The sequence below is a fragment of the Choloepus didactylus genome, chromosome 16, assembly GCF_015220235.1.
Source record: "Choloepus didactylus isolate mChoDid1 chromosome 16, mChoDid1.pri, whole genome shotgun sequence".
In the NCBI taxonomy this organism is placed as follows: Eukaryota; Metazoa; Chordata; class Mammalia; order Pilosa; family Megalonychidae; genus Choloepus; species Choloepus didactylus.
In genome coordinates this window covers 45,246,085-45,268,768 of record NC_051322.1, presented here as the reverse complement: position 1 = coordinate 45,268,768, position 22,684 = coordinate 45,246,085, and the positions used below count along the sequence as shown (strand labels likewise).

General features: G+C 36.9%; 1 long non-coding RNA gene across 1 annotated transcript; it reads right to left on the bottom strand.

The window, feature by feature from the left end:
• Window positions 1-244: 244 nt before the first annotated feature.
• LOC119511213 lies at window positions 245-22,314 on the bottom strand. Its single transcript, XR_005212180.1, has 3 exons — window positions 22,237-22,314; window positions 891-992; window positions 245-311 (listed from the first exon to the last, which is right to left on the bottom strand). It is a non-coding gene; the product is annotated as an uncharacterized LOC119511213 (long non-coding RNA).
• Between the last annotated feature and the right edge of the window lie 370 nt (window positions 22,315-22,684).

Genomic DNA, 22,684 nt, shown 5'->3' with positions numbered 1-22,684 from the left:
TAGGGAAGGTCTTTAGCTTAAGCTCTTCTCTTGAGAGACCCAGATAGCTGGACACTAGTGATTTGTTCTCCCCGCCAGAAGTGGCTTTCATAATTCATAAAATTCCTAACCTTTATATCAAGCAAGCATAAACCAGGCGTCCGCACTCCTTCAGGTGACATGCCAGCTACTTCCGTCCTCTGGAAGGACTATCCATCATCCAAAGATCCCATTTAAAAGACAAAGAGAATTGGAAGAAATCTTACCTTACTGTGGTAGGTTGAATTATGTACTCCCAAGAAAAGTAATGGTGTTTACCTTAATCTGCGTTCCTGTGGATGAAAAACCATTTATATATAGGTCGTTCTGAAGATGTTATGTTTAGTTAAGGTTGGCCAAATGAATCAGGGTGGGTCTTAATCCCTGTTACTCGAGGCCTTATAAAGAGAAAAAACCTGAAGCCAGAAGTCAGAGAAAGCCATGGGGGAGGAGCCAGAAGCCGGAAGTCAGCGGAAACCGGAAGAACAGATCATCACACGAGAGGAGGCAAACAAAAGAACGCCAAGGATTGCAGCCAGTCGGCAGCGGAACGCTGTAGACTTTGGGGAGAAGGCGTTTCCTTACCAACTGCCATGATATTGGACTTACAGCCTCCAATGTGAGCCAATAAATTCCTAGTTGTTAAACCAACCAGTTGTGTGGTAGTTGTCATACCAGCCTGGCAAACGAAGACACTTACTTATTTTCTATCTATCATTAAGCTAATTTTAGCAGAAATTTGTTGACAGCCAGCTGAAGGTAGAATCAAGTCTCAAAGAGAAACAGGGCGCTAATTTAAGAAAGTGCCAAAATGCTTTGTATATTTCTCCATTTGGGTTAGAATAAGCACAAGGTATAAGTAGACTACATACCTCTCTAAGTATTTTCTTTTTCATGTGAACACCCATAAGAACAAGATGAAGATTCAAATGAGTATAGGCTCGTCTTTCTAGGAGTTTTTCAAGGAGTTGCAGCTAAAAAAAAAACCAAACTGATGGTTTTCAATGTCAGTCTGAGGTTACTGCCATAATCTCTTGGGTTTTGATTTGTTTTATGTTTTCTTTTTCTAGCTTAAAAGAATACTGTGTTAATGCCCTTATAAACTAGAGTTTTCCAAACACAATTTCTCCCATATTCGGTATCCTTTTCATTAGCAGAAAGTTATCTTGCATTAAATTGAAGATTTACAAATTAAAACACAATTTTTCCCCCAAATAACTTCACAAACATGTTATACAAGAAAAGGAAGTTGGAGTTAGGAATTGGGAGGCAATAAGAATTTTTCTTTTTTAAAGAATCAGATGTGACTGCCAACAATTCTGTGGTTTTAGTTACTTTCAAAAAGAGGAATGTGATAATAACTCCTGGTTGGAATAATTTTGGCTGGACTTGATTAAATCTAAGCTTAAAACTCACAGAGAACATCTTGGACTGCATTTCTTTTTAAGAAACAGTGATGCATTTCATCTTACTCTGCCCTTGCCATATCCTGGGCCTTTTTGGAGTCTGGTCCTGGATAAGACACTAAGGAAGTGAGCTGTAATACTCTGGGTGATATGAGGGACGTAACTCCAGTCAGCACTAATGAGTGTGTGTCTCACTGAAACCCTGCACGTGTAATTTTGGAAAGGAGCCCTAAATAATTCTAAAGTCTTTTCATTTTGCAAAGGGCTGTTCCATTAAGCTCCTAAAGAGTAACCAGTACAAAAGGAAATGGGTGACAAATGCTGGACCCATCCAGCTGGTGTTTTTGTTTGCATTCTATTGTCTTTCTCTTTTGGCATTAAATTATCTTACATTGTCTAGAAATACATCTAGATTTTGCATACAAGATTGGGTCTTGACATTTCCTGTTGACTTTAGGACATCTGATTTTTTAATGCAGTTTTATTAAGATATATTCACATACCATACAGTCCATCCAAAGTGTACAATCATTTGCAGACAGTATCATCATATAGTTGTGTATTCATCACCACAATCAATTTTAGAACATTTTCATTTAAAAAAAAGAAAACCTCGAGAAAACCCAAAGCATCCCATACTCTTTACCCCCCTCCCCACATCATTGATCCTTAGCATTGGTGCAGTACATTTGTTACTGTTGATGAAAGAATATTAAGATATTACTGTTAACTATAGTCCATACTTCTCAATAGGTGCATTTTTCCCCATATACCATGATATTACTAACTCCTTGTAATAGTTTTTTTTTCATTTGATCTAGTTTATGAAAGAAATTTTCTGTATTTGTACTGTTAATCTCAGTCATCGTTCACCACAAGATTCACTGTGTAATACATTCCCAGGTTTTAACCCCTGGCTTTCTTTCTGGTGACATATATGACTCTAAACTTCCCCTACCAACCATATTCACACACAGTTCAGCACTACTAATTATACTCACAACAATGTGCTACCATCACCTCTATCTATTTCCATTCATTTAAATTCAACCTAGTTAAAAATTCTGCACATCTTAAGCAACTGCTCCCTATTCTCTAGCCTCATTCTATCTCCTGTTAACCTATATTCTAAATTTTATGTCTATGAGTTTACATAATATAACTAGTTCATATTAGTGAGGTTGTACAATATTTGTCCTTTTGTGTCTGACTTATTTCACTCAACATAATGTCCTCAAGGTTCATCCATGTTGTCCATGCTTCAGGATTTTATTCCTTCTTACTGCTGAATAATATTCCACCGTATGTATATACCACTCACTAGGGACCTTGGGATTCAAGGAAAGATGTGGCAGTGAGTTCTTTAGGTTTTCTTCTTGCTTCATATATCATAGACTTGGAACTGGAGAAGTCAGTAACCCAGAAACACCAGTGAGCGTGGCCAAAAAAAGAAAAAAGAAAAACTGGCTCTCTCTAGGCAAAGGATCTGGAAAGGAGCAGCACAGCAAGACAGAAAACTTTTTTAGACAATAGCATCTCTTTGGCAAAGGCCAAAGGCTGAATGGGGAACCTGTACTTCCAGCCTTGCCAGCTGTAATAAGGCATCCAACCACTGGCAGGTGGTGCCAGAGAAGAACAAGTAGGAAGCTGGGACTTTCATCTTTGCTTGATGGTGACAAGACGCTTTCCCCTGTAGTGTCAGTATAGACATGTGGAACCTGCATCCCTTCATCTGGCAGTAACAAAATGGTGCCCCCCCCCCATTCCTCTTCCAGCATCAAAGGAATCCTGCTAAAATAGAAGATTTAAATAAGATCCAGGATAGTCTTATAATAAAATACCCAAAACGCTCTGGATATAATAAAAAAAATTCACATCCCAAGAACCACGAAAATGTCAACTTGGATGGCAAAAGACAAATTAAAAGATTCTTACACTGAGATGACAAGATGTTGGAATTATCTGACAAGGGTTTTTAAGCAGCTATCAACAATACTTCAAGAAGTCTTTACAAATGCACTTGAAATAAATGAAAAAATAAAAAGTGCCTTAGTTTGCCAGAGCTGCTATCACAAATACTGCACAATGAATTATCTTGAACAACAAGCATTTCTGCTCAAGGTTTTGAAAGCTAGCAGTCCAACCTCAAAGTCTTGACATACTTTCTCCCCGAAGTCTGTAGCATGCTGGTGCTGCCCTGCCACAATCCTTGGGGTCCACTGGCTTGCCTCTCTGCCCCAGTTACATGGTGCTCATCCTTCCCTCTGTCTGCTCCTCTGCTTTCTGCTGATGAACTGTGTCCAAATTTCCTCTTTTTATAAGGCCTTCAATAATAAAGATTAGGACCCACCCTGGTTCAATTTGTCTACTCCTTAACTAATAATAACATATTTGAAAGGTCCTATTTACAAAACAGATTCACACCCACAGGAACATGGATTAACATTTGAACATGTTTTTTGTGGGGGACATGATTGAATGCCCAACAGAATGTCTCAGAAAGGAAACATATGTATAAAGAAGAACCAAATGGAAATTTTAGACTGAAAAATATAATAACTGAAGTGAAAAAACCTCACTGGATTTATGCAACAGCAGAATGAAGAGGACAGAAAAAAGAATCCATGAACTTGAAGAGAGAACAAAAGAAATGATTCAATCTGAACAATTGAGAAAACAAACTGAAACAGAGCCTCAGGAACCTGTGGGACTATAACAAAAGATCTGGCATTTATGTCATCAGGCTGCCAGAGGGAGAGGGGAAAGATGGCAAGGCTGAAAAGCTATTTAAAGAAATATTTGCTAAAAATTACCCAAATTTTTCAAAAGACATAAAGCTAAAAATTCAAGAATCTTAGTGATCCCCAAGCAAGCTAAGCACAAAGAAATCCACAGAAAGACACATCATAGTCAAATTTCTGAAAACTAAAGACAATGAAATAGAAATCTTGAAAGCAACAAGAAAACAAAACAAAACAAAACAAAAAACAAAATACCTTACCTATGGGGAGAGGGCCAAAGAAAGGGAAAAACTCTATTGACAACATATTTTGGACCAGAAACTATGGCGGCCAGAAGGAAGTGACACAACATTTTTCAAACACTAGAAAAAAAGAACTGTGAATCTAGAATTCTATATCCAGCAGAAATATCCTACAGAAATGATGGGAAATCAAGACAAATAAAAGAAAAGAATCTCAGATAAAAGAAAAGATAAAAGATAATTTGTTGCCAATGCCGGAAGACTTGCCGAAAAGAATAATCAAAATAATCATAAATACACACATATATAAACACACACAAAACAATGGCTAAGAAATTTCTTGAAACAAAAGGAAATGATAATAGGAGGAATCCTGGAACATCAGGAAGGAATAAAGAACAGAGTAAGTATTTGGGTAAATATAACAGACTTTCCTTCACCACTTGAGTTTTCTAAATTGTGTTTGTGATTGAAGCAAAAAATTATAACATTGTTTGATGTGGTTCCTAATGTATGTAGGGGGAATATTTAAGACCATTATATTATAAATGAAAGAGGAAAAGAGACTTAAAAGGAGATGAGGTTTCTACATCTTATTTGAGCTGGTGAATGTTAACCCCATGGTCTATGAAAAGTTACTTATATATAACCAGAGTAATCACTAAGAAAGCTATACAAAGGTGTGCACTCCAAACACTGTAGATAAATTAAAATGAAATTCTTAAAAATGTTTTAGTTGCCCACAGGAAGTAAAAAAAAAAAAAAAAAAAAAAAAAAAAAAAAAAAAAAAAAAAAAAAACAGAAAAACAGTGAATGAACAGAAAACAAAAAAATAAAATGGCAGATGTAAGCCCTAGCACATCAGTAATTACGTTAAATGAAATTAGTTTAAATTCACCAATTAAAGTGAGATTGGCAAAGTGTATTTTTTTTAAAATGCCCCAACTCTGCTGTGTACAACAAACTATACCTAACTTGGATGTCACAGAAGGGCATTGTGCTAAGCGAAAGAAGCCATCTCAAAAAGTCACCTATTATATTATTCCATGTATGTAATATTCTTAAAATGACACAATGATGGGTATGGAGAACATATTAGTAGTTATGGGGGTTAAGAATAGTGAAGGTGAGTAGAGGGGCATGACTATAAAGAGGTAGGATAAGGGAGATCTTTGTGGTGATACAATACTTATGTACCTTAATTGCAGTGGTGGGTACTATAACATACATGTTATAAAATGGCATAGAACTATACACACACATTCTACCAATGTCAGCTTTCTGGTTTTGATATTGTACTATAGTGACATAAGATGTAACCATTGGGGGAAACTGGGTAAAGGATAACTGGGACATCTCTGTACAATTTTTGCAACATCCTGTAGAATCTGTAATTATCTCAAAATAAGAGTAAAAAAAAATCAAACTGCTTAAGTTCAAATCCAGGCTCCACCACTCCCTGTGTGAACTTGAGCTTGTCTAACAAATCTTTGCCTTATTTTTGTCACCCATAAAATGAGATAACTATCTACCAAGTGATGGCAAGAAATAATACTGAGACAATACATTAAAAGGAAAACTGCTCAGTGAGTACTAAGTGATTACTTCCACGTATCTGATTTTTCTTTGTTGGAGAGCTGGGCAAGACCAAGCCTTCTCTTCATCTTTGATTTTTTCATGATCTAGTTCTTATCCAAATTGTACATCTATTATCTGGGAGACTACATGGCCAGTTCATTTTTCTAAGCATCCCTCCGACACATCTTAGAAATGTTGGCACGCAGGATGAAAAAGGAACTAGGCACTGAGCATAGCAAGGTGCAGCCATGGGTGGCTCTATGGTCCAACTTTATGCATATCTTACCTTGAGAATTGGTATATGCCACCCAAAGCACAGGGTATTTACAACCCCATGTTATCCATTAAACACAGATAAACCAAAAATCATATTAGTGTTTAATAAATCAAAAGCTGATTAGAAAAACCAGCACATAAATAGGAATAGACTAGGAAGCCAAAAAGTAAACAAATACATATGGGAATTTAGTATATGAAAAGGATGTCATCAGAAATTAGTGGGGGAAAGAAGGGCTATACAGTAAATTGTGTTGTAACAATTATATAGCCACTTGCAGGAAAAAAAAAATTTGGATTTACATTCCACACTAGGATAAACTCAAAATGAACCAAAGACTTAGATGTGAAAAATAAAGCAATAAAAGTATCAGAAGAAAATGAGAACTTTCCTTTTCTCAAGGTAGGGAAAGGTCTTTTAACCATGACCCAAAATCCAGAAGCCATAAAAGAAACAACTGATAAAAGTGACTACATAAAAATAAAAAAGATGTACATGACATAAAACATCAAAGTCAAAAAACAAAAATAAATGAGAGAAAAACATTCAAAGGAAACAATAAGAAAAGATCAATAATCCTATTTTTAAATATACATCGTTATTCCTTATAGCATTGTTTATATGAACAAAAGACAGAAGCAACTTAAGTGTTCATCAATAGTAGGTTGATTGATTGAATACATTTTAGTTTAATAAATTCCTCACAGTGAGTTCTATGCAGTTGTTTAAAAAAACAAGAACAAAGAAGCTCTTCAAGTAAATAAAGAGAGAAAAATTTCTGGGTACGTTAATTTTTTAAAAAAGCCAAGTGAAAACAGGGTAAATAGCACGCTACCTTTTCAGTAAAACGGGAAATTAGAAAATATTTGATTTGCTTATTTACTCATAAAGAAACTCTGGAATGATATATAACAGACTAATTATACTGGCTATCTAGGGGATGGGCAGGTAGGTGGGAAATGGGCAGATAAGGAAAATTTTTTTATATTATAGTTTTTGCTGTTTTTTGAACCATTAAAAATTGTCTGTCAAAAAAGTGAATTAAAGACAACTGTTAAGCAGATTAGGAAAAGATGACTTTATTCATTAATTTAACCTCCATTAAAATGCATCCCAAGTGATATTTTATAGACTGGAAACAGTCTGGAAAACACCTTCTGATCAGGGACTGGGACTCTTAAGATACTACAAGGAGTCCCTGGGTCAAAATACTGAAAGATGACCTCCCTTTCAACAGTATAAGAAAACAGCTAAAATTTACTTTAAATATGAATAATGATAAAATAGTTTAGCAATTTTAAAGGCACTAACAACTTAAGCTTTATCGAATTTTGAGATCCTAGCAATGCCACACTATTTTAAGAAACATAAAATATAAGAAAAAGACGACGAGAGTGGGCAATTGGCTGGGGAGGGGACATGGCTTTTGCTGTTAGTACATAACTAGTAGAAAAATACCAGACCTGCAAATTATTACAGCAGTAGTTTAAAGTCTGAGAGAAATATTCCAACAGCCCATTTTCAGAATCTATTGGGTTTGTTTATTGATTGATTGATTGAACTTATTCATTCATGCATTCCAGGTTGATAACTCTCACTTTCATTTACAAAGTAAATTTAGAAGCAGAATGGGAATAATATTCTCAAAACTTACAAACCTGTACAGGTGAAAATCAATTTAAAATTTAAAAAGCAGTACTTTGCAGATCATTAACCTAAATTACAAAATGGGGAGAGCAGGATTACAGTACTGGTAAGTGGTCATTCCTGAGAGTTTGAGTATTAAACCCAGAGAGAGTATAAATATATGCACTTCAGTTGTTGCCAGTCATTTTTGCCTAAACTTCAGTTATTAACTTAAATGATTTACATCTTAACTTTAGAAAGAGCAGGCAATTTTTGTAAATATAAGGACTTTTCCTTGCAGGAAGAAAAAGAAGGAATATTTACAATGAATAATTTACACTTTAAATAGGAATTTGATAATATAAAACTGGAGTTTGAATTTTTGTTATGAGAGACATAAATTTAGGCCTATATTTGTCAACTGTATACTAACTTGCCTATTGATCTACTTTGTCTTTTATTTTCCATAATCTAAGTTGGAGTTCGGAGTTCCTCCTCTATGCTCCCAAAGCACTTCAGAAGCCTTTTATGTTTTTCTATAATTCTGTTGATGTCTCTGAATCACCTTCCAGACAGAGTTTCTTGAAGGCAGGGCCAGAGTCTTTTATTCACAGTGTAGTCCTACCACCAGCAAAGTACTTGACCCAGTAGTCCTTAATAAACATTGCTGTGTTAACTAAGTATCAAAAACATTAAGAGTTATAGCATTATTTTATATATTAATGACATTTTGAATATCTGTTTTCATTTAGGCCAAAGTTATTTGGTTTCCATGTACCCAACACTTTTTTTGTCTTTTATTATTTAATTTTTTGTTTTATTTTTCTTTCCCAATCACTTTTTTAAAACAATGACAAATTTACAAGACTGAATAAGTATAAAAGAAATTGAACCTGAAAAGTTTTGCTATACAACTTTAGTTAAAAATTCCCCAAGGCAAATTTTCTTTCTGTTCTTATGACCATAAGTAGCTGTAATAGTTTCATCTTTGTATTCAAGTAACTCTATATTCAAGATTATTTATTTCCTTAGGTTGTCATGTAATACATAATTTTTCTTTATAATTCAGATATTGACTGAATCCTTTGGATGCTGATAATCCAAATTTTCTACATTCAAAAAGTGTTACATAGATTACACTGCACTCTCCACTGGGACTTTTCTGAAGCTGCCTTACTTCTTGTGGCCAATAGGTGGCAGCATGTTCCTGGAAATGTCTCAGTAATCCTGTGACTGCTTTCCTTCTCCAGAGTATCCAGAAGTGCATAGAACTCCTGGACTGTGGAATGCAGGGTAAACAAAAATCCCTTTACACTACTGGTTCCAGCCAAACTGAATTTCTAAAGCAGTAGAGGTCATTTTATGGTTTCACCATTTTGCGACTATGTCCAATGTATTACACAATAGGTGTAATACAATACAATACAGGAGAAATAAATACAAGCCAGAGAAGAGAGATGAAAAAATCAGGTAAGGAGAGCTGGGAAAATGAGAAACAGAAAGATGCTTAAGTAATCTGGAACACCTCTCATATGCACATTCGATGACTTAATACACATGATTACAATGTGACGTATTTTTATTGTTTCTAAAACTAACCCTTTATATACATTATTAACTGAGATATTAACAATAGTATTCAAATCAACTTAAACTAAAGAGAATTTTTATGTTGACTCATTCTTTGTTAAAGTAAACTCTTCAGTACATTCACCATCTTCATATATTCTCTTATTACTACTGGGATATTACTTTTGTATGTGGTTCTTTTACAGACTAGTAAAATTACAGTGAATGTTGAGCAAGCTAAATTAAAAAAAGATAAACAATTACTTGTTTGAATTTATTTTCTTTGGTTAGTTTTGGTCATTAATAGAATGCACTCATTTGTTTATCTTCCTAATTTTATTTTATTCTGCCATGTTGTCATGCTTACTATACAAACTGTTTATTAATAATATCCTGGATTTTAAAGCTTTGAGAGATCCTGACATGCTCCCTATTTAAAGAGCTATTATTTGGATTCCCAGTTTCCATGCAGTTTTCTAGGAGATTGAGAAATCAATTGCTATTTAAACCCAAAACTAACCTGACTAGACCAGACTAGTCTAACTGCAAATAATTTAGTTGAGACATGTTTAAATTTGTATAAAGGTTTGTAGCCACTAAGCTTAGAAATGTGCCAAGTCTGAGTCATGTTATGAGCTCCTATTTCAAATGAAATTTGAAGGCTTTTGTAGCTTATCACCTCCTCGTCTGGTCCTCACTAATGGCTCTATGAAAGCACAACCCTGAAGGAAGTACAGTTACTTAGCATCACTCCAGTTCTGCTACACAGTTCACTTAATTGGAGAATACTGAACCAATTGTCAGATCTTTCTGTGCTCCAATTATATGCTAGCAGTCTAGGTATTTGTCAAATGTCAGAGTGATGAGGACACCGATGATGATAGTTTAGTTTGCTAAGAAATCAAAGGAAATTTACTTGATAAAGAACCAAATGGTAATAAAAACCATGTTTAAAAAGGATAGTTTCTAGGAATAAATATTTTTAATTTTAAAAAGAAACTAATAATATGCTCAAAGTGCTTTGCTAGGTCCTAGAATACTAATATGAATAAGTCAAGAGGTGCAAATAAGAGAAACATAGTAAAAGCATAAAGAGTGCTTTCTAGGAAGCTGAGGAGGTTGCACAGGAGAAATAACGTATAAGTTGGCCTTGACGGATGCTGAGGACTTCAACCCAAAGCAAAAAGGGTATTAAAAACAATAGTTAGAACAAAGGCAAGGACATATGAACAGAGTAGGATAAGAGAAATGGTGCATCCACTTGGGTGCCTGAGAACACAGAATGGATAATAGCTGTGGGTCAGAAGGAGCAAGATATTGAATGGCACAGTAAGAGTAAGCAGCACCTTATATCCTGTGGACACAGAGAGGCAGCCAAGGCTTACAGTAAGATAATTGCATATTCAGATTCATGTTAAGGCTGACAGTAATCTAAAAAATTCATTGGAAACAGGGGGCAGACAGAAGGCAAGGAGATCAGTTAGGGAACTATTATAAGACAGACCATAAAGGACTAGATTGAGAGAGTAGAAAGGAAACAAAGACAAATTTGAGTTATTTCAGATGACAATTCACTACGACCAGAATTAAAGAATGACCAATTATTCCTGCTCCCTTAAACTGGCCCTACAGTTTCTAGCTTAGTGACAATGGTGTGAGGCAAAAAAGGCAAGTTAATAAAATAATTATTCCATTATAATAACTCCATAAGAGTAATAATTTATTATTAGTAATGAGATTAAAAATAGAGAAAGATGGTAGAACTAGTTTGGCTGGGTGAATGTTGAGGTATTGGTGGTCTGCCAAGGATAGATATTTGCAGAAATTGGAAATTAAGACTTGGGGCTTAGTGGACAAGTCAGGGATGGACATACAAGTTGGGGATTGTTTCTATATGAGTGGTAGAGAGCAATCACTCCTCCAGGAAAAGAATGGAGAGAAGAGTATTGAAGATGAACTCAGAGGAAGCCTATAAGAAGTAAGTAGTAAAGAGGAAATAGCTATGAAGACAAAGTGTGATGGAGTGGCAGAGAAGGAATTGTGTCCTAGAAACTAAAATTAAAAAAAAAAAAAAAAGGATAGACTCATCAACTGTGGCAAATGCTAGAGTTCTGGAAGAATAAGGATTGAGAAGAGGCCACTGAATTTGGCAGTTAAAGGTAACTATCTTCAAATGTTCAACTTCAGTAGGATGGTAAGAGGAAACTAGAATGCATTAGGTTAAGCAATAAATAAAAACTGAGTATTTATTTCCATAATTTCTAAAATCATATTTCAGTGTAAAAATTAATTATAGCTTTAAAAGTTTTCAATATACTCTTTCAAAAGGGAGGAAAATATGTGACACATTTAGAATGTGCAAAAATTTAGAATCTTGGCTCTTGAAGAGGTGAGCAGCAGCTGTCTAAAATGTCACTGGAAGGAACACCTCATTTCCCCAACAGCAATGTTCAAACTATATTTTAGTTTTTTATGTTTGTTTTTTACACTGCACTGAATGCATAAGCACAAAAAATAGAGAATTTTCACCCAGTGTGAAATAAATCCAGTACCTACTACACAAAGGGAACATACTAAATTATTAACAAGAGTGAAAGAAAACAGTATTTTATCTTTCGTATCTATTTTTTACAGAATAAATATGAATAGCATTTTTACGTTAATCTTAATCCTAGTGCACTTTAATTCATGTACTAAAAAACCAGCAAACAAATAAATAAGACAAAACAAAACAACCACTCCTGCTTTGATGGGTAGATAGGACACAGGTTATGTTAAAGTGAACTCCAGACAAGTTCAGTTTATTTTTGTTATCCCCTGATGAGTGAGCAATGACACTATTTTCAAAGGTAAATATGTCCTGTTATAAGAAGCCATCAACAAAATGAAGGTATCCCTGTGTTTGAGCATGACTTCCTGGGGGAAGACAATGCTCAAATTCAGCATGGGGCTACCATAATTTCCCTTTTAAAAAAAGAGCAATTTTGAAGGGTTTTGTCAAAACAAGGTATTAGGCCTGGCAACCAGCCATTCAAGCAGTAAATACAGAAACTCAAAACCCAAAGGAACAAATCTAGTCATGTTTGCTTATCTATGGTCAGGTGGGTCAATTTCCCCTTTAATGGTAAAACCACTTGAACTTCACCACCAAACCACCAACCCCACCACTGTTTTTTTCTGTTCTAAATTCTTTCACTTAATATGAACATCAGGCCTCTGGCAGTTGAGGATTTCCCTCTCCTTCATGAGCTCACTGAACTCTGGCTTAAAATTTCTGATTTTTTTTCCTTTAATGAACTCATAATGCTTTCACGACAAGGAAAAAAAAAAACTTACTGTTTAAATGATACATCCCGGTTAAAAGAACATGGCCTTGAAGATGGCAGACTGGTGAGCTGTATGTTTTAGTTACTCCTCCAGGAAAGTAGGTAAAAAGCCAGGAACTGCGTGGACTGGACACCACAGAGCAATCTGTCTTTGGGCATACTTCATACAACACTCATGAAAACGTGGAACTGCTGAGATCACCGAAATCTGTAAGTTTTTGCGGCCAGGGGACCCGCGCCCCTCCCTGCCAGGCTCAGTCCCGGGGGAGGAGGGGCTGTCAGCTCCAGGAAGGAGAAGGGAGAATTGCAGTGGCTGCTCTCATCGGAAACTCATTCTACTGATTCAAACTCCAACCATAGATAGACTGAGGCCAGACACCAGAGACTCTGAGAACAGCCAGCCCAGCAGAGAGGAGACGGGCATAGAAGGAAAACAACACGAGAAGCTCCAAAGTAAAAGCAGAGGATTTTTGGAGTTCTGGTGAACACAGAAAGGGGAAGGGCGGAGATCAGGCCTTGAGGCGCATATGCAAATCCCGAAGCAAGGCTGATCTCTCTGCCCAGGGCACCTTTCCTTAATGGCCCTGGTTGCTTTGTCTATTAGCATTTCAATAACCCATTAGATCTCTGAGGAGGGCCGTTTTTTTTTTTTTTTGTTTTTTTTTTTTTTTTTTAAATCCTTTTTGCTTTTTCTAAAACAATTACTCTAAGAAGCTCAATACAGAAAGCTTCAAAGAATTGAAATTTGGGCACGTCAAGTCAAGAGCAGAAATAAGAGAGCTCTGAGACAAAAGGCAATAATCCAGTGGCTGAGAAAATTCACTAAACAACACAACTTCCCAAGAAAAGGGGGGTGTCCGCTCACAGCCACCATCCTGGTGGACAGGAAACACTCCTGCCCATCGCCAGCCCCATAGCCCAGAGCTGCCCCAGACAACCCAGTGTGACGGAAGTGCTTCAAATAACAGGCACACACCACAAAACTGGGCGTGGACATTAGCCTTCCCTGCAACCTCAGCTGAATGTCCCAGAGCTGGGAAGGGGGAGCAGTGTGAATTAACAGAGCCCCATTCAGCCATCATTTGAGCAGACTGGGAGCCTCCCAACACAGCCCAGCAGCCCAGAACTGCCCTGGGGGGACGGCACTCACCTGTGACATAGCACAGTCATCCCTCAACAGAGGACCCGGGGTGCACAGCCTGGAAGAGGGGCCCACTTGCAAGTCTCAGGAGCCATACGCCAATACCAAAGACTTGTGGGTCAGTGGCAGAGACAAACTGTGGCAGGACTGAACTGAAGGATTAGACTATTGCAGTAGCTTTAAAACTCTAGGATCATCAGGGAGATTTGATTGTTAGGGCCACCCCCCCTCCCCGACTGCCCAGAAACACGCCCCACATACAGGGCAGGCAACACCAACTACACACGCAAGCTTGGGACACCAATTGGGCCCCACAAGACTCACTCCCCCACTCACCAAAAAGGCTAAGCAGGGGAGATCTGGCTTGTGGAGAACAGGTGGCTCGTGGACGCCACCTGCTGGTTAGTTAGAGAAAGTGTACTCCACGAAGCTGTAGATCTGATAAATTAGAGATAAGGACTTCAACTGGTCTACAAACCCTAAAAGAACCCTATCAAGGACAGCAAATGCCACGAGGCCAAAAACAACAGAAAATTATAAAGCATATGAAAAAACCAGACGATATGGATAACCCAAGCCCAAGCACCCAAATCAAAAGACCAGAAGAGACACACCTAGAGCAGCTACTCAAAGAACTAAAGATGAACAATGAGACCCTAGTACGGGATATGAAGGAAATCAAGAAGACCCTAGAAGAGCATAAAGAAGACATTGCAAGACTAAATAAAAAAATGGATGATCTTATGGAAATTAAAGAAACTGTTGACCAAATTAAAAAGATTCTGGACACTCATAGTACAAGACTAGAGGAAGTTGAACAACGAATCAGTGACCTGGAAGATGACAGAATGGAAAATGAAAGCATAAAAGAAAGAATGGGGAAAAAAATTGAAAAACTCGAAATGGACCTCAGGGATATGATAGATAATATGAAGCGTCCGAATATAAGACTCATTGGTGTCCCAGAAGGGGAAGAAAAGGGTAAAGGTCTAGGAAGAGTATTCAAAGAAATTGTTGGGGAAAACTTCCCAAATCTTCTAAACAACATAAATACACAAATCATAAATGCTCAGCGAACTCCAAATAGAATAAATCCAAAAAAACCCACTCCGAGACATATACTGATCACACTGTCAAACATAGAAGAGAAGGAGCAAGTTCTGAAAGCAGCAAGAGAAAAGCAATTCACCACATACAAAGGAAACAGCATAAGACTAAGTAGTGACTACTCAGCAGCCACCATGGAGGCGAGAAGGCAATGGCACGATATATTTAAAATTCTGAGAGAGAGGAATTTCCAGCCAAGAATACTTTATCCAGCAAAGCTCTCCTTCAAATTTGAGGGAGAGCTTAAATTTTTCACAGACAAAGAAATGCTGAGAGAATTTGCTAACAAGAGACCTGCCCTACTGGAGATACTAAAGGGAGCCCTACAGACAGAGAAACAAAGACAGGACAGAGAGACTTGGAGAAAGGTTCAGTACTAAAGAGATTCGGTATGGGTACAATAAAGGATATTAATAGAGAGAGGGAAAAATATGGCAAACATAATCCAAAGGATAAGATGGCCGATTCAAGAAATGCCTTCACGGTTTTAACGTTGAATGTAAATGGATTAAACTCCCCAATTAAAAGATATAGATTCGCAGAATGGATCAAAAAAAATGAACCATCAATATGTTGCATACAAGAGACTCATCTTAGACACAGGGACACAAAGAAACTGAAAGTGAAAGGATGGAAAAAAATATTTCATGCAAGCCACAGCCAAAAGAAAGCAGGTGTAGCAATATTAATCTCAGATAAAATAGACTTCAAATGCAGGGATGTTTTGAGAGACAAAGAAGGCCACTACATACTAATAAAAGGGGCAATTCAGCAAGAAGAAATAACAATCGTAAATGTCTATGCACCCAATCAAGGTGCCACAAAATACATGAGAGAAACATTGGCAAAACTAAAGGAAGCAATTGATATTTCCACAATAATTGTGGGAGACTTCAACACATCACTCTCTCCTATAGATAGATCAACCAGACAGAAGACCAATAAGGAAATTGAAAACCTAAACAATCTGATAAATGAATTAGATTTAACAGACATCTACAGGACATTACATCCCAAATCACCAGGATACACATACTTTTCTAGTGCTCACGGAACTTTCTCCAGAATAGATCATATGCTGGGACATAAAACAAGCCTCAATAAATTTAAAAAGATTGAAATCATTCAAAGCACATTCTCTGACCACAATGGAATACAATTAGAAGTCAATAACCATCAGAGACTTAGAAAATTCACAAATACCTGGAGGTTAAACAACACACTCCTAAACAATCAGTGGGTTAAAGAAGAAATAGCAAGAGAAATTGCTAAATATATAGAGACGAATGAAAATGAGAACACAACATACCAAAACCTATGGGATGCAGCAAAAGCAGTGCTAAGGGGGAAATTTATAGCACTAAACGCATATATTAAAAAGGAAGAAAGAGCCAAAATCAAAGAACTAATGGATCAACTGAAGAAGCTAGAAAATGAACAGCAAACCAATCCTAAACCAAGTAGAAGAAAAGAAATAACAAGGATTAAAGCAGAAATAAATGACATAGAGAACAAAAAAACAATAGAAAGGATAAATATCACCAAAAGTTGGTTCTTTGAGAAGATCAACAAGATTGACAAGCCCCTAGCTAGACTGACAAAATCAAAAAGAGAGAAGACCCATATAAACAAAATAATGAATGAAAAAGGTGACATAACTGCAGATCCTGAAGAAATTAAAAAAATTATAAGAGGATATTATGAACAACTGTATGGCAACAAACTGGATAATGTAGAAGAAATGGACAATTTCCTGGAAACATATGAACAACCTAGACTGACCAGAGAAGAAACAGAAGACCTCAACCAACCCATCACAAGCAAAGAGATCCAATCAGTCATCAAAAATCTTCCCACAAATAAATGCCCAGGGCCAGATGGCTTCACAGGGGAATTCTACCAAACTTTCCAGAAAGAACTGACACCAATCTTACTCAAACTCTTTCAAAACATTGAAAAAAATGGAACACTACCTAACTCATTTTATGAAGCTAACATCAATCTAATACCAAAACCAGGCAAAGATGCTACAAAAAGGAAAACTACCGGCCAATCTCCCTAATGAATATAGATGCAAAAATCCTCAACAAAATACTTGCAAATCGAATCCAAAGACACATTAAAAAAATCATACACCATGACCAAGTGGGGTTCATTCCAGGCATGCAAGGATGGTTCAACATCAGAAAAACAATCAATGTATTACAACACATTAAAAACTCGAAAGGGAAAAATCAATTGATCATCTCAATAGATGCTGAAAAAGCATTTGACAAAATCCAACATCCCTTTTTGATAAAAACACTTCAAAAGGTAGGAATTGAAGGAAACTTCCTCAACATGATAAAGAGCATATATGAAAAACCCACAGCCAGCATAGTACTCAATGGTGAGAGACTGAAAGCCTTCCCTCTAAGATCAGGAACAAGACAAGGATGCCCGCTGTCACCACTGTTATTCAACATTGTGCTGGAAGTGCTAGCCAGGGCAATCCGGCAAGACAAAGAAATAAAAGGCATCCAAATTGGAAAAGAAGAAGTAAAACTGTCATTGTTTGCAGATGATATGATCTTATATCTAGAAAACCCTGAGAAATCAACGATACACCTACTAGAGCTAATAAACAAATTTAGCAAAGTAGCGGGATACAAGATTAATGCACATAAGTCAGTAATGTTTCTATATGCTAGAAATGAACAAACTGAAGAGACACTCAAGAAAAAGATACCATTTTCAATAGCAACTAAAAAATCAAGTACCTAGGAATCAACTTAACCAAAGATGTAAAAGACCTATACAAAGAAAACTACATAACTCTACTAAAAGAAATAGAAGGGGACCTTAAAAGATGGAAAAATATTCCATGTTCATGGATAGGAAGGCTAAATGTCATTAAGATGTCAATTCTACCCAAACTCATCTACAGATTCAATGCAATCCCAATCAAAATTCCAACAACCTACTTTGCAGACTTGGAAAAGCTAGTTATCAAATTTATTTGGAAAGGGAAGATGCCTCGAATTGCTAAAGACACTCTAAAGAAGAAAAACGAAGTGGGAGGACTTACACTCCCTGACTTTGAAGCTTATTATAAAGCCACAGTTGCCAAGACAGCATGGTACTGGCACAAAGATAGACATATAGATCAATGGAATCGAATTGAGAATTCAGAGATAGACCCTCAGATCTATGGCCGACTGATCTTTGATAAGGCCCCCAAAGTCACCGAACTGAGCCATAATGGTCTTTTCAACAAATGGGGCTGGGAGAGTTGGATATCCATATCCAAAAGAATGAAAGAGGACCCCTACCTCACCCCCTACACAAAAATTAACTCAAAATGGACCAAAGATCTCAATATAAAAGAAAGTACCATAAAACTCCTAGAAGATAATGTAGGAAAACATCTTCAAGACCTTGTATTAGGAGGCCACTTCCTAGACTTTACACCCAAAGCACAAGCAACAAAAGAGAAAATAGATAAATGGGAACTCCTCAAGCTTAGAAGTTTCTGCACCTCAAAGGAATTTCTCAAAAAGGTAAAGAGGCAGCCAACTCAATGGGAAAAAATTTTTGGAAACCATGTATCTGACAAAAGACTGATATCTTGCATATACAAAGAAATCCTACAACTCAATGACAATAGTACAGACAGCCCAATTATAAAATGGGCAAAAGATATGAAAAGACAGTTCTCTGAAGAGGAAATACAAATGACCAAGAAACACATGAAAAAATGTTCAGCTTCACTAGCTATTAGAGAGATGCAAATTAAGACCACAATGAGATACCATCTAACACCGGTTAGAACGGCTGCCATTAAACAAACAGGAAACTACAAATGCTGGAGGGGATGTGGAGAAATTGGAACTCTTATTCATTGCTGGTGGGACTGTATAATGGTTCAGCCACTCTGGAAGTCAGTCTGGCAGTTCCTTAGAAAACTAGATATAGAGCTACCATTCGATCCAGCGATTGCACTCCTCGGTATATACCCGGAAGATCGGAAAGCAGTGACACGAACAGATATCTGCACGCCAATGTTCATAGCAGCATTATTCACAATTGCCAAGAGATGGAAACAACCCAAATGTCCTTCAACAGATGAGTGGATAAATAAAATGTGGTATATACACACAATGGAATACTACGCGGCAGTAAGAAGGAACGATCTGGTGAAACATATGACAACATGGATGAACCTTGAAGACATAATGCTGAGCGAAATAAGCCAGGCACAAAAAGAGAAATATTATATGCTACCACTAATGTGAACTTTGAAAAATGTAAAACAAATGGTTTATAATGTAGAATGTAGGGGAACTAGCAGTAGAGAGCAATTAAGGAAGGGGGAACAATAATCCAGGAAGAACAGATAAGCTATTTAACGTTCTGGGGATGCCCAGAAATGACTATGGTCTGTTAATTTCTGATGGTTGTAGTAGGAACAAGTTCACTGAAATGTTGCTATATTATGTAACTTTCTTGGGGTAAAGTAGGAACATGTTGGAAGTTAAGCAGTTATCTTAGGTTAGTTGTCTTTTTCTTACTCCCTTGCTATGGTCTCTTTGAAATGCTCTTTTATTGTATGTTTGTTTTCTTTTTAACTTTTTTTTTCATACAGGTGATTTGAAAAAAGAAGGGAAAGTTAAAAAAAAAAAAAAAAGAAAAGAAAAAAGAAAAAAGAAAAAAGACAAACAAGGGGAAAAAAAAAAAAAAAGATGTAGTGCCCCCTTGAGGAGCCTGTGGAGAATGCAGGGGTATTCGCCTACCCCACCTCCATGGTTGCTAACATGACCACAGACATAGGGGACTGGTGGTTTGATGGGTTGAGCCCTCTACCATAAGTTTTACCCTTGGGAAGACGGTTGCTGCAAAGGAGAGGCTAGGCCTCCCTGTATTTGTGCCTAAGAGTCTCCTCCTGAATGCCTCTTTGTTGCTCAGATGTGGCCCTCTCTCTCTGGCTAAGCCAACTTGAAAGGTGAAATCACTGCCCTCCCCCCTACGTGGGATCAGACACCCAGGGAAGTGAATCTCCCTGGCAACGTGGAATATGACTCCCAGGGAGGAATGTAGACCTGGCACCGTGGGACGGAGAACATCTTCTTGACCAAAAGGGGGATGTGAAAGGAAATGAAATAAGCTTCAGTGGCAGAGAGATTCCAAAAGGAGCCGAGAGGTCACTCTGGTGGGCACTCTTATGCACACTTTAGACAACCCTTTTTAGGTTCTAAAGAATTGGGGTAGCTGGTGGTGGATACCTGAAACTATCAAACTACAACCCAGAACCCATGAATCTCGAAGACAGTTGTATAAAAATGTAGCTTATGAGGGGTGACAATGGGATTGGGAAAGCCATAAGGACCAAACACCACTTTGTCTAGTTTATGGATGGATGTGTAGAAAAGTAGGGGAGGGAAACAGACAGACAAAGGTACCCAGTGTTCCTTTTTACTTCAATTGCTCTTTTTCACTCTAATTATTATTCTTGTTATTTTTGTGTGTGTGCTAATGAAGGTGTCAGGGATTGATTTAGGTGATGAATGTACAACTATGTAATGGTACTGTAAACAATCGAAAGTACAATTTGTTTTGTATGACTGCGTGGTATGTGAATATATCTCAATAAAATGATGATTTAAAAAAAAAAAAAAAAAAAAAAAAAAAAAAAAAAATAAATGATACATCCCTTAGATAGGCCCTGGTTGGCATCTTAGAGTGGGACTCCTAGTAGACCAAAAGGTCCATAAGGGCAAAAAAGGAGAGACGAGCTTGTCAATGTTATATCCCCAGCACCTAGAATACTGCCCAGTACATGTGGACATTCTGGACATGATTGTTCAATGAATGGATCAGAATCCACATCCATCTATCTCTGAAGCCTACACTCCATCTATCACATCACAGTTCCCAAACTTGTGGGATAACAAGCATCATCTACTGTATTTATCAAAAATAGAAATTCCTAGAACCCCCCCTGGGTGTTCTGACTTAAGGCCTATAAATGTGTGCTTTTAACATAAACCCTAAATAATTCTTAACATCAGGCAAATGCAGAGCTGCAGAAATTCATCTTCTTCTAGCCTCTACACTCTCCTAACCAACTCAAGCCCTCCTCCCCCAAATATTGAAAATACACCTTCATTAAGCACTGTTCTAAATGAATTAATTCACTTAATACTCACAACAACTTTAGGAGGGAGGGACTGTGACTATCCACATTTTGCAGGTAAAGAAACAGATGCATAGAGAGTTTAAGAAACTTGCCCAAGGTCACAGAGCTGGTCATGACGAGAGGAGGGATTTGAACCCAAATGGTCTTATTCTAGAACCTGAACTTACATTATTCAGCCCTACTGACTTCTCCCTTCCTCCCCAAAGTGCCACCCCCAAATGTTCCCTTTGGGTACCTATTTCCACTTCTGGTATGAAAGTCAACTTATAGTCTATATACGTGACCACAGAATTCAAACAGGTAGATTAGAAATAAGTGAAGCTCTATGAAAAACGTATTCAGTTGGATCTTTCTAATATAACCTAAAGAATTAGTCATTTATAAGAAAACTATAAATCCCAGTCAAAAAAAAAAAAAACCATAATATGAAATAATGAAATTTTTAAAGTAAGACAAATCCAGGAGAGGTGAGTAAATTAGGAACAATCTACAGTGGCACTACCTGAAAAAGAAAAAAATAATTTCTTTTGGCATCCAGGGGACCTGAAGGTAATATTAGTTATTCATTTGCCACCATGTTACCTAACAAGATTAAAATAAATGAGTCTGTCATTAGACACTGTCAAACAGAAACCCAATGAATAGTCAACAAATTCACTATTCTGTAATAAATTCAATTAAAACCTAAATCTCCTAACCAATTTTTCTATCAGTCCACTTCCAAGTAATGATTGCTATAACAAAAGAACTTAGGCAAATAATATGAGTTCAAGACAACTGAATTAGAGTTTTAGTTTACACCTTACCACAAAATGGGTGTATGAAATGAGGTGTGTTTTAGCACTCAAGTCCTACAACTTTTTTAAAAAGAAAATATCATCTGCTTTCTTTGCAGATCCTCCTGTTTCCTGCCAGAAAACCATTAGAAACTGTCCTGGTTTCTTTAGCTGAGTTGTTCTTCTCAAATCATTACTCATTTCCCATGCACTTAGAAAGGCATTGCCTTAAGAAAAGAAATCTTAGATTGTACCTTTGTTGAGTTACTTGTAAGGCAGACAGAACAGAATCCCAGTGGAAGACCTTTCTGAAGTGGCTGGGAGGATTATAAGAGCTAGGGCGGGGACGCCATCAATTGATTTGTAATTGTGGCTAACCTGAAAAAGGAGGAAAAATATAAAGTGATAATAAGACCCTACGTGTAGTTTTATCTCTACTTTATGCATGATAAATGCAAGAATGCACTTAATGAGCAAACTCAAGGGCTTTCTTTGACATCGAAGCAGAGAGACACAACTTAGTAACTATGGCCTTTGTTTGTTGTCTTGGATGCTACAAATAAGCATTGTCTTGTTCTGTTAATACATCTGTTGTGTGTCTCTGAGAATACAATGCTAAACTGGTGACATCATAGTAATGGTAATAGAATAGAATATTATAAACATAATATTTAAAATGGTCCTCCTTGAAGCCTCCATTTC